This window comes from Crocodylus siamensis, chromosome 4 (genome assembly GCF_052110815.1).
Source record: "Crocodylus siamensis isolate JL-2025a chromosome 4, ASM5211081v1, whole genome shotgun sequence".
In the NCBI taxonomy this organism is placed as follows: Eukaryota; Metazoa; Chordata; order Crocodylia; family Crocodylidae; genus Crocodylus; species Crocodylus siamensis.
The window spans coordinates 94,684,942-94,700,605 of NC_143398.1; the positions used below are offsets into that span (position 1 = coordinate 94,684,942).

Genomic DNA, 15,664 nt, shown 5'->3' on the forward strand with positions numbered 1-15,664 from the left:
ATAGGGATTTCCTGCAGATCTCATTTTGTTGCCTTCATAGTTATCTCTGTTTCTTTAATGGAAGCTTAGCTTCTGAAAATTCTACAGGCTGATAAATAGGTGCAGCACAACTAGAGTTAATGCAGTCTTGGCCTGTGAGCCTGAACAGGTAGAAGCAGCAGTGATAGAGATGCAGGAAACCCTCACCTCCATCAAAGCTGGGTGTGAATGCCTTACTACAAGCTCCTGTTAATGGTAGTACATCTTTCATTACTGGTTCTCATGTTGAAGCTGTCCAGCTGATTATATTTGCATCATGCATATTCATCCATTTGAAAGGCAGCTGTATGGGAACACAGATGTGGGTTTTAAATGTTCACATATTTGAATAGCTTGTTTGGATAATTGATTCTTGATTTATTCTTTATAAAAACTGTAGCTCATAAATTACAAGGGAACACTTTTTTACTTTTATGTACAGTTATTTTTTCCTCCATAATTCATTTGTGCTGTTTGTATGGGTTGCTTGTAGAATGGGAAAGATAATCATATTTCTAGTTTCAGGAAAGAGGAGACCTGTCAGGGAGGGGGGCAGGTAATGTGGCTGTTGGTGGCAGGACAGTAATATACCCATGCCCTACCCCTGCCCCTTATTCCCAAGCCACAGCTGCTGCCCCCCCCCAGCCCTGTTGCTGCCTCTCACTCCTAACCCACAGTACTCTACCCCCTCCCCTCAGACCATGCTGGTGCCTCTCCCTCCTGACCTGCAGCCTCTGGCCCTGCTGGTGCCCTGTGCTTCTGAGCTGCAGGGCTGTGAGGAGAGCAGACAGCTGCAGGATCTCCCAGTGGCCCCACCCCTTCAAGCACAGGCATCAATCCCAGTGCCGCCAGCCTGGCTGTGCAGCTCTCTGCTGTCCCCAAAGGGCCCCCCTACCTGCTTCCCCTGCCACGGGAGGACAGGTGCCTCCCTTGGCCTGCCGCAGCCCCAGCGTACCCACAGGTACTCACCCCCCTTCACACAGCCATCCCCTGCCACACATGTGTGCATGTACACACATGCACATGCCCCCCAGACAGTCCACAAGCTGTGGCCCCCCACAGACTTACCCGCATGTAACTGTTGGGGCTTGTCCTACCACCACGTGATGCCCTGTGCCTCTAATCACCCTCTCCCTCCAGCCCCAAGCAGCTCCTTGCTAGGGCAGGCTGGGAAGTGCAAGGAAAAAACTGAGCGGAACAAAATCCCAGACACTTTTTGATATTTAAAAAAACTGCCTTGATGGAGATGGGAGGACTCAAAATGAGGTCCTGTCCAGGAAAACCCAGATGTATGGTAACCCTAAGAATGGGGGAAAGAGGGGCAGTATTTTATTTTAAAGTGTGGATGTGCTTGCAAAATCAGATTATCTGAGAGCCAGAGAAACAGGTATACTACCTGAAATTACTCCACTTGCTTGAAATCCAGTCAATGGAGTAAAAGCAAGTTTTATATTATTTATTTATTACAAGGAAGGAGAGTCCTTAATTCTTATTAAACATGTTTCATTGGCAGATGCTAAGCACCATAAAACTAATGCTGTTTTTCCTTCCTTCAAAAAATGAGGAGATATAACTAAGGTTAGGAGTACTGTTGTAGGAGCTGTATAAAAAACAGAAGGGTAACAGTAGTTAGTAGCTTGTTTGATCATCGGACACAGTGAATGACCCTGTTGAGGACAGGAAAATGCCATGCAAGTCTCGAGGGTAATAGGCTTAGTGGGTGTGAATGACTGAGTCTAAATTGACAACAATAATGCAAATAATAAACTACATCTAGAAATGGTGTGCTGGACTTCAATGCAGAGATGCCACATATCATTATGGAAATGGGATAGCTTTCCCTGTGATAAGGTCCAAACTTGTGTTGTTTCTCTTGCAGGTTGCCATCACGAAAGCCAAAGTGGATTTCTCCGGTGTCGTGTGCCTGCCCCCTTCCGTCATTGCTGGCAATGGGCTGGATGGAGGAGGGGCAGGTGAAAATGATGATGAGCCAGTATTGGTGTCACTTTCGGCGGCACCAAGCCCCCAGAGTGAAGCTGTTGCCAATGAGCTGCAGGAGCTCTCCTTGCAGCCCGAGCTGACCCTGAATCTCCATCATGGCCGAAATCCCAACCTTCCCCCCCTAAGTGAAAGGAAGAATGGTAAGTGGCACAGTGGATTAATGTTCTGTGACGTTTGTCTCCTGTAACCAGCCTTTGGCAGGTGGAGTAAGCTGGTGTGGGACATGCTTTGATTATCACAGAAAGCTAGGGTTGGAAGGGACCTCAGGAGGTCATCTAGCCCAACCCCCTGCTCAAAACAGGAGCATCCCCAACTAGATCATCCCAGCCAAGGCTCTGTCTAGCCAGATCTTAAAAACCTTAAAAAAAGATGGAGCTTTTACTCAGAGAGGTGGTAGCCTGTTCCAGTGTTTTACTACCCTCTACCCTCCTAGTGAGAAAATTCTTCTTAATATCTAACCTAAACTTCCCTTGCTGCAACTTGAGGCCATTGCTCCTTGTTCTGTCATCTGCCACCACTGAGAACAGTCTAGCTCCGTTCTCTTTCAAACCTGCCTTCAGGTAGTTGAAGACTGTTATCAAATTCCCTCTCAGTCTTCTCTTCTCTAGACTAAATAAGCCCAGTTCTCTCAGTCTTTCCTCAGAAGTCATGTCCACCAGCCCCCTCACCATTTCTGTTGCCCTCTGGTGGACTCCCTCCAGTTTGTCCACATCCTTTCTATAGTGGTGGCCCCAAAACTGAACACAGTACTCCAGATGTGGCCTCACAAGTGCTGAATAGAGGGGAATAATCACTTTCCTTGACCTACTGGCAACATGCCTACCAATGCAGCCCAGTATGCTGTTAGCTGCCTTCGCAACAAGGGAATGCTGCTGGCTCATTCAGCTTATTGTCCATAATAACCCCAAGGTCCTTTTCTGCAGAGCTGCTGCCCAGCCAGTCAGCCCCCAGCTTGTACTGATGCATGGGATTGTCCCAACCTAAGTGCGAGACTTTGCACTTGTTCTTGTTAAATCTCATGAGATTCCTTTTGGCCCAGTCCTCTAATTTGTCTAGGTCACTCTGAATCAGCCCTGCCCTCCAGCATATCTACTACTCCCCACAGCTTGGTGTCCTCTGCACACTTGGTGAAGGTGTGCTCTGTGCCATCTTCCAGGTTGTTGATGATAATGCTGAACAAAACCAGCCCCAGGACTGATCCTTGGGGCACTCCACTTGATGATACTGGCTGCCAACTAGACATCAAGCCATTGATCACTATTGTCTGAGCCTGATGCTCCAGCCAGTTTTCTGTTCACCTTACAGTCCATTCATCCAGCCCATACTTCCTTAGCTTGCCTTCAAGAATGCTGTGGGAGACTATATTAAAAGCCTTGCTAAAATCAAGGTATGCCACATCCACTGGTCTCCCCCCATCCCCAGAGCCAGTCACCTTGTCCTGACTTGCCCCTGGTGAATCCATGCAGACTGTTCTTAATCACCTTTTTCTCCTCCAAATGCTTAGAAATGGATTGCTCGAGGATCTGCTCTGTGATTTGTTCCAGGGCCTGAGGTGAGGCTGACTGGTCTGCAGTCCCCTGGATTCTCTTCTTTTCCTTTTTTAAATATGGGCCCTTTTTCCAATCATCCAAGACCTTTCCTGATTGCCTTGAGTTTTCAAAGATGATGGCCAATGGCTCTGCAATCCATCAGCCAACTCCCTCAGCATCCTCAGGTGCATTCCAACCAGCCCCATGGACTTGTACATGTCCAGCTTTTCTAGTAGTCCCTAACCTGTTCTTTCAGTACTAAGGGCTTCTCCCCCTTCTCCCCAAACTGTGCTGCCTGATGCAATAGTCTGGGAGCTAACCTTGACTGTGAAGACTGTGGCAAATAAGGCAGTAAGTTCACTTCAACCTTTTCTGCATCCTGTCACAAGGTTGCCTGCCCCATTCAGTAAGGAACCCACACTTTCCCTGATTCTCCTCTTGCTACCAACATGCTTGTAAAAACCCTTCTTGTTACCCTTCACATCCCTTACTAGCTGCAACTGCAATTGTGCTTTCACCTTCCCAACTTCATCCCTGCATGCCCAAGCAATGCTCTTATACTCTTCCCTAGTTATTTGTCCAAGTGTCCACTTCTTTATAAGCTTCCTTTTTGTTACTTAGTTTACTGAAGAGTTCCCTACTATGGCAGAAGACAACTTGGCTTACTTTCTAGTCTTCCTGCACATCAGGATGGTTTGTTCCTGCACTCTTAGTAAGGCATCTTTTGAAGTACATCCAGCTCTCGTGGATTCCTCTCCTCCTCAGGCTGACTTCCCAGGGGATCCTGCCCATAAGCTCCCTGAATGAGTTGAAGCCTGCTTTTCTGAGGGCCAGGGTCCCTATTCTGCTGCTCTCCATCCTTCCTTTCCTCTGTATCCTGAACTCAGTAACCATGAGATGATTGATTAGTGTTACTTATTTGCAATATGTCATTCATATGAATGTCTCATAATCCATAACTGGTATAACAATGAGAAACTGAAGCAGATGTCAAAAGACTTTGACCTCAGAAGTGGAGGATCAGTCATGGATGTTTGGCTGCAAAAGGTCCAAGAAACTCATGCAACGAATGCTTGTTAGTTATTGTCCAAGGTAAATGGCAGAAATAGCTTCCACATGCTGTGTGGTGACTAACAGTTGTGCAAAACCCACACATAAAGGCAAAGGAAGTATGACCTTGCTCTTAAACTATCCTGGAGCTGGAAACCCATTTCCTTTCAGCGGTTCTTGCCTGGTTAGTTTATGTCTAGTGAGAAATCTTTCTTGCCCTGACTGGCTGAGACTGGAGGGAGGAGCCCAAATTGAGAAACAGCAGAAGAGCTAAACCATGACTTTCTCCGAGGATTTGGATTACATGGAATCTGAGCCTACAGATATTAAAAGCTTTAATGCGGGTGAAGTATTGAGCATCTTGCATGATTGGGCTTCATCTGTTTACAATTGCGTAGCACAACAAATCTCAAAACCTGGGAGATTTTTTGGTGTGGCTGTGCTGGCCATTACTCAACATTTAGGAAAAATGACTTGTAATAGTTAACTTGGGGCCTTCATCTACAACAGAGACATCTTATTTGGCTCATCTGTTTTTTCTGACTCAAAAGTGGGTAGTGTGTTTCTTTTGGAGGCTATGCCAAACCTTTGGTTTCTTCTCCAAAACAAAAGTAAAATAGATCTTCGGGAGAAGAGGGAAAGGAGAATTTTTCCCAACCTTTTCACTAATAAATACAATCATTTAATGTTACTTTGGTTGCCTGAGAGCCATTATCCTGAATCAAAGTGCTGTATAAACAGAATAAAATGCTCTTGTCCCATAGATTTTGGTCTTGGCACAAGGCAGGCAGTGAGTTTATAGACAGGTGTGGAATATAAAACAGAAATAGTATTAGCATTACAACCAGTGGTCCTGGCTTAGCAAGCATTTTTGTAGTCTCATGACAAGGAGTGCTGCTGAGAGATTTGGAGGATAATGAGGTAGCTTTATGGTTGTTTATGGTGAGCTGTTCCCATGCATGACAGGTAAGAGGGGAGAAAAGCACTAAGATGCTTGTTTTGAAAATTTAGCAAGTAGTGGTGAAATCATGAGTTGCTTGGAGGCAGGAATTTTTCTTGCTCAATAGCAGGTGAGATGATTAGATGAGGTGGGGTAGGTCATCAGGGGCATTCTTACGTGTGCTCCTGACGTAGCTTTGGGCGCTTTTCATTAGTGAGCTTCGCTAATGAAAAGCGCTTGGTGCCACGACAAAAGCATGCATCAGTGGCACAGCGTGCCTCTGCACTGAGAGTGTTGGTGGTACACTTTGAACTAAAGCACATTGAACATATTTTAGTTCAAAGCGTGCTGTTGCCATTTTCTCAGTGCAGAGGCACGCTGTGCCGCTGATGCACATGACATGCAAGGCTGCCAAAGTGCATCAATTTATGTACACTGGCAGACTTGATTCTGCTCCGATGTGCTGGATTTCCAGCGCGTCGTAGCAGACTCCCCACATGTGTAAGTGCCCTAGAACCTTAGAAAGAGGAGACTAAATGGAGAACAGTGCTTCAGTGTGATGCAGTAGAGGAGCAGCAGCAGCCACTGTAGGGATGCAAGAGTCTTATCTGAGCAAGGTGAGGAGCTGTGAAAATGGTCTTATAGCGCAATTCTGAATGGCTCTGATTGGGGCAAGATTGTGTTTGTCAAGGCCAAAGAAAAGGATGTTGTGGTCATCCTGGAACAAGATGAGGAGCCTGGACAAGAGATTTTGCTACGTGGATAGACAAGAATGGCAGAAAATGTGTGGAAAGAGCAGGCATATCAGTTTGCATACAAGTGTAGTTAATTCTGGCTGTAGCCTGCAGCTATATTACTGCAGGCTACTTGACTTGTATAAGTTAAACAGGGTTGGGTTTGGAAAGCAGCTGAACGGGATCACCTCTTTCTCCACAGCTTTCCCCAAGGGAGAGCATGGAACTGCAGGAAATGATTCACTAGGTGGTTGTTACTGAATTGATACTGAAACAATGCCAAACTTGATTAAGAAAACAATTCAAGCATCATCTTTCCCTCAGATAAGATGTAAAGTCCAAGGTCCGTAACAGTCCTGGTATTAAAGATAATATTTTTCTTGAAAATTACAGCTGTTAGCTCTAGTATTGCATCTCAATTCCAATTTAAATTTCCCTTATTTCATTCATATGTGTATGTATATGTATATATGTGTGTGTGTAAATATGAAATTGAAAATTTATTTTATATATAAAAAAATATTCTTTTCTCCTAGAACTGTGGGGGGATGCTATGTGTGTTTGAAGAGCTGCTGTGTTTCAGTTTTGGGAGAAGCCATTTGAGTGTTTGCTTGACCAAAAGGGTGCGTGTGTATTAAAGTTCTGAAGGAGGAAAGGTGCTTTGTAAATGCAAGGTTATCTACATAGGGTCCTGGTGTAAAAGGATACAATGGCTCACCAGTCTGCAATGATTTGGTTTGCAGTATATTTAATGCATCTTGGATCAATACATTTGTTCTTGAAAATGAAGGGAACCTAGAATGACAATATAGACTATTTAAAGTGGAGTTCTTTACTCAGTGGCACTGATGGCAGAAGTTGCATGATTTTTATTTTATTTTATTTATTTTTATATTTATAGATGTTGACAGCTACAGTTATAGCTCTTTGCTATATAGGTGTGACTTTGTACCTCCTGATTTCAATTACTGCTCTAAATACCTTTGGAAGTGCTTTGCCAGTTGGGATGACATTTGATTGCTTGACTGTTTCTTAACTCTATCCAGTTAACTAAAGAAGGTAGAGTTTTTTTTGTTTTTGTTTTTGCAGGGGAGCTGCTTCTGTGACAACTGGCCCAATCCAAGAAATGGGGCACTGAGAAATTTGGGCTGAGTGGGTATGAGGGAGAAATGTTAGAATTGGGGAAATGTTCTTGGGGGGCTCCCTGTGTGAGGTTCAGGCTCTCCCATTTGCAATTCTAGACAGGCTCTGCTGACTCGGAGGTGAACTAGCTATTTATGTTGAGTGATTTTTAACTATGGTTAACTTGCTATGTGCCTTAAATTTACAGAAAACTTATTTCCTAGCATATCTTCTTTAGGAAAACATAGCACTGCAGTTGCACAAAACAATGATTAATTGCACTAACTATTTGTGTCAGGGCATAAAATGCATGTAATTTGAGATGAAAAAAAGCTTTCCACACAGTACTGTGTTGTGCAGTTAAGTGCATTAAAGGATTTTAGGGATATAAGATGTAGTCATGTTGGTCTAAGGACACAGGCAAACAAGGTTCTTGGGTAAATCTGATATCTTTTATTAGACCAATGTAGATAGTTGGAAAAAATATTTTTTGCACACTTTTGGGTACAAATACCCTTCGTCAGGCTTAGGAACTGTCTGCAGTTGGCCTTTGTTCTTCCTGAATTTTACCCCTTCTTCCAAGCATTCAGCTTGAATGTCATTGGGACCAGAGAAAATGGGACTAAAATACATGGTTTTTCTGTTGGTGTGGCAGATTTTAATTTCAAAAGCAGTAAGAAAAAAGAAAAGAGGAGGAGGATTTTTATATCTCTCTCTCTCTCAAACCAGGGGTTCCTTTCTAGGTTCCTCTTTCCTTTATTCTTGTTGTAACTGATCTTTGAGCCCTCCGGCACCAGGATTTTTGGAGGTCTAAACTGTTACCTGGGTTGCTGGTATTGGATAAAACTATGTAAAGAGTAAAATCTGTTTAGGGCTTTTCAGGGTGCATTAAAGGATGATTAGGTCAATGGCTTATGTAGCCCTACAGAAATAGTTCTATATAACATACTGGTTAAATACTGACACTTTTTGGTACCCTATTAAGATCTTTAGTCTTGGTATGGTAAAAACAGATTTCTAGCAGAATAGCTCTGTTTCTGGCTCTAGCAGTGTTCTACAGTGGTCTTCCTAACTCACATTTAGTTTCGTCCTTCTGCCTTATACCCACTTCTGTCAAGGCCCCAAATCATAGCAGGCTTCCTTTTTAGCCCAGAATTGCATGAGACTAAGCAGGAGAATGAAGCAAAAAGGTCATTGCAGAGGGATTGCTGTTGTTAAGACTTTTATAGTGTCACCTGTAATTGTGGTATTTTGGCCTTTCCTGTCTATTCCCAGAGGCAGGAGGTCAGACCTAGGACTTTTGTGCAGTTTGATTGTTACTTTCGTATGAGCTCATTGGCTGTCATGATGATGCTGATGATCGCATCATTGGCCACTACCTGCAGTCCAGTTGTCAAAAGGAGTCATAATTGTGCCTCTGCCTGAGGCCATGGAAAGTGTGTTGGTAACAGTGTGGTGCTGCCCTGGTCCTTTCTCACTCCTGGGATGTTTGGATGATTCTGTCTTCCATCACATCATTCACCAGAACATGATGATTACAGGTTTGGACAGAACTTGTAGTAGCTTGTCCATGTTATGAGTTGACTCTACTCTGAGGTGCTTACATCCTGCAGGACCCCCGGGGCAGTTAGGATGTGGGGAGTTTTCAGTATGACTACAGGCTGTATACTAGGTATGAGCAAGAGCTCTCTCTGTGTAGCGTGACTGTATTTACAACATGGGATTAAATTGCTGCCACCCTGGCTGCTACACACCATTTCCTATGGGAAAGGCAAGAATTTTTTTAATTGTGTTTTAAGAAGCTCCTATACTGTAATTTGTGCATATGCTTATGTACTTTTCAAGTGTGACACCTTGAATGCTGCTTAGGAGTGGTGTGGGTAGATATTTCTACCTTATCTATCCATCTCGTATGCTACTTCACCCTCCCAGAGTAGTGTGATTATTGTCCGCAATCAGGTTAGAAATGGTTTTCAAATAGGGTTAGCAAATACCTTACTAAGCTTTGTGACCTGCTTTTAGCTACCAGTTGCAAAAAACAGCATGGATGGTATGTGTGTTATAAGAACCATATCATAAACCATCCTCTTATTAATTTTTTTCCTGTGGTTTGTGAACTTGTTCAGATGCTTGTGTTGAAAGGAATTGGACTTGACACTGAAAGCTGCTATGCTATTAAAGGGGATGCGTTCTTTGTGACAATCTTTTTTTTTTTTCTTTTTTCTTTTTTTTAAGTCTGTGTTCTAATGTGGGTAGGGCTTCAGGAGCTATCTTGATTAAGCCTTGTTTTTTGAATGGCAGGTTTTTCTTTTAAGTATTGCTTTTGTTTTGGATTTAAATCCAAAAATACATTTCAATGTGGTATTACAAGCAAGTTGAGAGGAAATTCATGACTAGATCTGATTTCTGCTTCTCACACATTCCAAGTGGGCTTGCTGTCCCCTCTCAGTGTGTGAGTAAAAGGAACAGTATGTTGGTATAAGAACAACCAGTCTGCCTTGAATAACTTGTGTTAAGAGAGCTGTTCAGTCACATGTGCCAAATGACCATAAACACAGTGCCTCGTCCAAAGACTTTGAGCATTGCTTTGGGGTCCAGCTCTTACTGAAAATAACCATCTCTTGGGGGGGTTATTAAATGGCCTGGAAATGGGAATCTCTTGACATAAATATTAAAATACCTGTAAAAAAAAAACAAAAAAAAAACCCTCTTAAATAGTGCTGAGGGAACAGTGAAAATTTAGGTAATGGTAAGGGCTACTTTCACCAATGAATGTAGTGGTTTTATTGTATGTGGTGGCTTGCCATCAATGTCAAGTTGTTTGCTTCTACCTAAGTTAATGGTGGCACTTTAATGCTTTTGCCAAGTTTTGTAGTTGGCTTCTCCATTATTTTCTGTCTTCCCCTGTTTTTTTAATTTCCCCATGTCTCAATTTGCCTTTACATTTTGAAGTGTCAAGGTGATATACTATGTACTTAAATTCCTAATTAATGCACTGAATTCACTCTCTTGACTAAGCCAGTACCAGAATTGGGCAGTAATTAATTTTAGAAATTTGCTGATAGTTTTTGGTGGTAAGTAGTAATTGACGATAATGGCAGGACAGATGATCAGAAATCCTCCTTGGGGGGCAAAACAGAATCTTTGCAGGATGACATTTGGCCTGTTTTAATCAAATGGGCTAGTGGCTTCTCTGCCTAAGATAACTGCATCATTATGTAGCGCTGCTAATACAGTGCAAACTAAATCCAAGGCTTGAGCAGTGACCTTTTTCTGGGATCATGGTGCTGAACTTCTAGCCCATGGGCCAGATCGAGGCTCTGGTGAGGGGTCATCCAGTCCATAGCGCTCCTCATGGGTCCATGGAGAGCCCCGAAGGCTGTGGCGCTGCGTGTTAGACTGAGCACATAAGGTGGTGAAGGCCCTGATTCCTGGTGCTTGGGGGCTGGATGTGCAGGATGGCACAGGGCCAAAATGTTGAGCACTGATGCTCTCTTGATTTAATATCTTGCCCTGGTATATAGCACTCCTTTTGAAGAATGATTTCTGCATTGTTCTACACTGCAGTGCTCTACAAAAGTGTGGGGAAGGGAAGCTCTGAACAAAGACACCAGGCAAACTTCTGTACCTCCAGGAAAACTGTCGTCTTTGTGCAAAGTGCCACTTACCTGACACCGCCACCTCCCAAGCTGCATGGTAGAATCTGGATACTTGCAGGGTTATTCCCCTTGTGAAGATCAAAGTTTGTGGTGTATTTGGGGGTATGTACAACTGCAGCAAACAGATGCATTGGACCACTGTGGTACTCCAGATATTTGCACCCCTTCTCCATCAGCAGTTCAGGGATGCAGCTGTAAACCAAGTGAATAAAGAAACAGTGCTCTTTGAAGTAAAAGCTGCAGCAAAAAGTTGAGTGGCTGGCAAGGTAAACTGCTGGAGATTTAAGTAGGTTGAGAAACACCTGGATATGAATAATTCCCATTCTACTGCACTAGCCTATGGCAATGATCCTCATAGCTCCAGGCTGAGAACAGAAACTTTAAGCCAGTATCCATTTATGCATGTCTGATTAATGTGCCCAGCACCATATTGAGGACTTGAGAACATGTTTGAGTAACTTGCAGGATGCAAAGTAATGCTTTCCAGAGTATGGAAGGGCGTGCTTTCTGAAAAAGAAAGGGAACTGCTTCCTCTCCATCTCTCCAAGCAAAAGTTCACAACATTTTTGTTGGAAATGGCTTCTCCTTTGTTGCCAGAGGGTGTTCTGGTTTTTTGTTGTGAGATGCTTCTGTGAACGAACCCTGGGCAGATTCTCAAGGTTCGGATTCCCGCTTCATCTCTGCTGTACAGTCTTTGCTTTGAAACTTGCGTTTTCATATAATGTAAGCCTGGACACTAGAACTACGTAGAGTGGTATTTAGGTTGGTGTTTTGGAACCAACCTGTGTCTGCATTCTGATCCCGTTATGCTACTTTATCAGGGCAAAGGGGCTGGAAAACCAGTGCAGTGGACCTGTTGGAATGCCACTAGCTCAGGGGACTGCCCTGGGTTATTTCAAGAAGCTGGAATGCACCTTGAACTGCCTCTTGCCATTCTGGAAATGCTGCAACAACCTCCTGCATTCTGGCTATTCTCAGCTGTGGAGCAACTGTTGGGGGGGGGGGGCCTGTTGCATTTGTGCGTTACAGCACCTCTGAAACTATTTTAAGTTCATCAGTGGTTAGGAGTCAGAACACAAGAGGTGTGAAGCTGTTCCTTTGTCAGCACGGTTCTATCAAAAGGAGAATTTGGCCAACCACAGAGCGCTTTGCTTGAAAGGGAGACCATATATTTGTCCATTTGGTTCTTTATGTTTTTTGAGTGAGACAGAAATAAATATATGTTTTTACTGGCAAATGACTTAATGGGTACTGTCAGTAAGCTTGGGGGTGTAGGGGAGGGTGATTAGACGCAAGGGAGGAGCTGCTCCTGGGACAAGTTGGAAGTGGTTCACTGAATTAAATTATCTAGCTAGCAAATTACTTGGCATTCTCCTTAGAGATTGAAATTGTATTTTGCCTCTGTTAGGAGTGAGTGCAGATGCAGTGAGTAAAGATAGGTCAACTTATCTTTTAAATCTTCAGGCAACATTTTGACAATAAAAGATCCACCTTCCATTCCAGGCCACATTGCCTGTATCATCTGAGCCTGGCAAGCGGTTTAATTTTTTACCTTTTAGGGTTGAAAGTATTGGAAGGGGTCCAGGATCTGGAATGGAAAAGATTAGAGCGAGGACCACCATTTTTCCACCCCCCTTTTAAACTAACTTTTAATTCTACTAAATGTTCTAACCCTGGCATTTAGTGCCTCAAGTTCTGTAGCCAGAAAGGGAATGGGAACAACATTACCAACTTCCTAGACTTATTTCTTCACATCTCTTGAAGAATGAAGTAATGTGTCTTGGACTGGTGGGTTAGGTATAGTGTATTTTTTCGTCTGTTTCCTTGTTCAGACTGTTTATGTTAATGCAGAGTCTCCTTGTTCTTGCAATGAAACTGCCTCATCAGCAGAGCCCTGTAGAGGATCGAAAGCTCGCAGACAACTTCATGTGCCTTTCTCAAAAGTGGAAAAAAACAAGTGTACTTTCTAGAGTCTGTACCCCCCATCCCCCAGAGCATTGTGGGCTGGAGCTCATTGTTGCAAACCATGCATCTGAAGTTCCAGCCCTAGTATTTCTCACTTTCTTCCTAGTAGTAATTTGATTCTGGGCTGTCCCAACTTGCATGTGTGGTGAAATAAGCCGGGAACTGCATGGGGGAAAGAGACAAGTTGTCTCAGTGACCTGAGTGCGTGGCATCTAAAGATGTGCATTTCACAGAAGTTTTGATCAAATTTGAGGTGGGATTCCTCCATCTGACTTGCTTATTTTTAATGGATTGTGGCTGTTGAAAAAGGGATTAACATGACTCTGCTGGAACCAGAGATGCTGATGATGACAGTCCAGTCAGGTAGAGCACCTTCAACCATTTACTACTAACTAAATGTCTGTAGTATGCTATAATCACAGTGTGTATGATTACTTGGGGAAAGCCAGCAAGGTGCGTGATACTATGTATAAAAGCAGACCTAGAAGTAGAACTGGGATGACTTTGAGTGTTATCTTCAACCACATATGGGATGTTATAGTTTGAGTGTTTGTCTAAAGATGGGAAATGATCTTTCTCTTCCTTCTGATCCTCTTAAATTGAATAAAATTAAAATTTCCCTCTCAAGAATTAAAAAAATCCTAACGTGGGGCTCTAAAGTTAAAGTGCATCCCTTTGAGACAAGCTCACCACTTCTGTTTTTCTAAAACAACGGTTAACAATTGTCAGCTTGGTTTTAATGATTGATAATGAAAGTTCTATTGACACCTCAGAGGAAATGTTGAATGGTATTTTTGGAAGAACTCTGCTGTTTTACAACTCTCCTATCTTGCTTTATGGTTTACTGGATTTCTTCTTACTCAGAGAATTAATCTGATCTTGTTTGGTAGCATTTTCTTCCAAATGATGTCATCCTTTTCGTGTGGCATCATAGCTGGATCCTGAAAATGATTGAGAGTTGTACTGACTCCAGGCATGAGGATTAGTCAAAGAATAGTAGAAGGAGCTTGATGCTTGTTTGTAATAATATTGTGCACTTCTAATATTGTGCACTTCTATAGTGCCTTCCATTTGAGGATTGCAAATCATTATAAACATGAAGTTTCATGGCATGCCTGAAGATTTATTTCCGCTTTCTAGAAAATAAAATGCAGGGTGCAATCTAGGCAGAGCAAGTTGTGTAGCATATCAGTAGAATCTGTAATAGTCTGGGAGTCTTCATTCCCATTTCTATCCTCTAATTGTTGGGAGGATACAATCGGTGCAGAAAATCTCAAACGCTGCTATCTCTAAATGTATTAAGGAGCTCCTTTCTTTTGCCTTCTTCTGGTGTGGTAATGGCTCTTGTAATGTATCTTTTACCATTCTTGTACCTCTTTATATTTTTGTTATATACTTTTTTAGAAAGCTAGAACCATTTCTAAAATTGCTGGTGTGGTTTAAGTTTCCAATTAGTTGTTCTCTTCCTGTGCTTTGTGAAACTTATATAAAGATTAAGTGGAACTTTAATGATCTCCCTTTATCTGATGGCCTTCCACCAAAAGTGGAAGGTATTTTCCAGCTCTGACACATTGCTGTACTCCTTCCTGTGTGGGCAAGGGGCTTTGATTCTGTAACACATCCCTCGGAGGCAAAGAAAGCAGGCCCCCTCTCTGTTTTCTGTATTGGTGGAAGGCTGAGTGGGGTGTAACATGGGAACTGCCTATTGGCGAAGATGCGTATATCCTTATTCTTAAAGTTACAGGAAGTTTTGTGTAGGCCCTATACTTGTTTGGCTATCCTCCAGCAATTTACTTGTGATCTGCCATTTTCAGAGCCGGTATTTAAGCACTAAGAATATGCTTGGTGCTGGGCAGAACTTGCCTCTGACCCAAGCGGTCTTTTCTGGAGCAACAGTGTTTTTAGTGTGGCCACTTTTGCCTGAGACACAGGCACCGTAAGGCACAGCTGGTTTTTTTTCTTCAATAAACTAGAAGCAGTATCTTACCTCAGTCTGCCTTGCTTCTACTTGAATTTTTCCCCCCTTGTGCAGCGTAGACAGAAGTCTCAGTGTTCAGTCTAAGAAGCTCTTTTTATTGAATTTATGCATGTTTTTAAGGAAACTTGAGAAATTCAGTTTATCACTTCTGAGGCCTCCTCTGGGTGTCCAATTTTTGGTTGTCATACTTAGGGAAAAAATAGGAAGGAATCCAAAGGAAAAGAACAGTAGCTTACCTTGGGTGTGGCTCTTTTTCCCTCTCCGTATAAATCATGGAAGCCTGCTATGATTTTTGGCATTGTATGTGTCATGCCAACTCCCTCTAACTAAAAAGTTCTGGATGTGACTTCGCTGGAGTTCACTTCTGCTGTTCCTGGGTCATCAAGCGTGAGTCACACAGTGATGAGGTAGTTCCTTGGCATTCTTAGACAATGTAGTTAGGGATACAAACAGATCACCCTCTACCCTAAATGTTAGCTCTTTCCTGCCAAGTCAATCACTGTTTAAAACGTTTAAGCAGGAACTACTTTAGTGTGAATGGGTTCATACAAGACAAGCAGCGGTGAGTGTGTGAAATGACAGAAGAATGAAGGATCCAGATGAGTTAATGTATAGTTGCTGTTCTTTACTGCAGTGTGTCCTTGGTTAAGGTTGCAGACTTCTCAAAC

At 43.0% G+C, this 15,664-nt stretch overlaps 1 protein-coding gene across 1 annotated transcript in view; it reads left to right on the forward strand.

Moving 5' to 3' along the window:
• The first annotated feature begins 1,901 nt into the window (after positions 1–1,901).
• Positions 1,902–15,664, forward strand: part of MRTFA (myocardin related transcription factor A) — a 109,247-nt gene continuing 95,484 nt past the window's right edge. The window contains exon 1 of the mRNA XM_090042968.1: positions 1,902–2,159. The gene's annotated coding sequence lies outside the window, so the exon portion shown is untranslated. The remainder of the gene's footprint in view (positions 2,160–15,664) is intronic.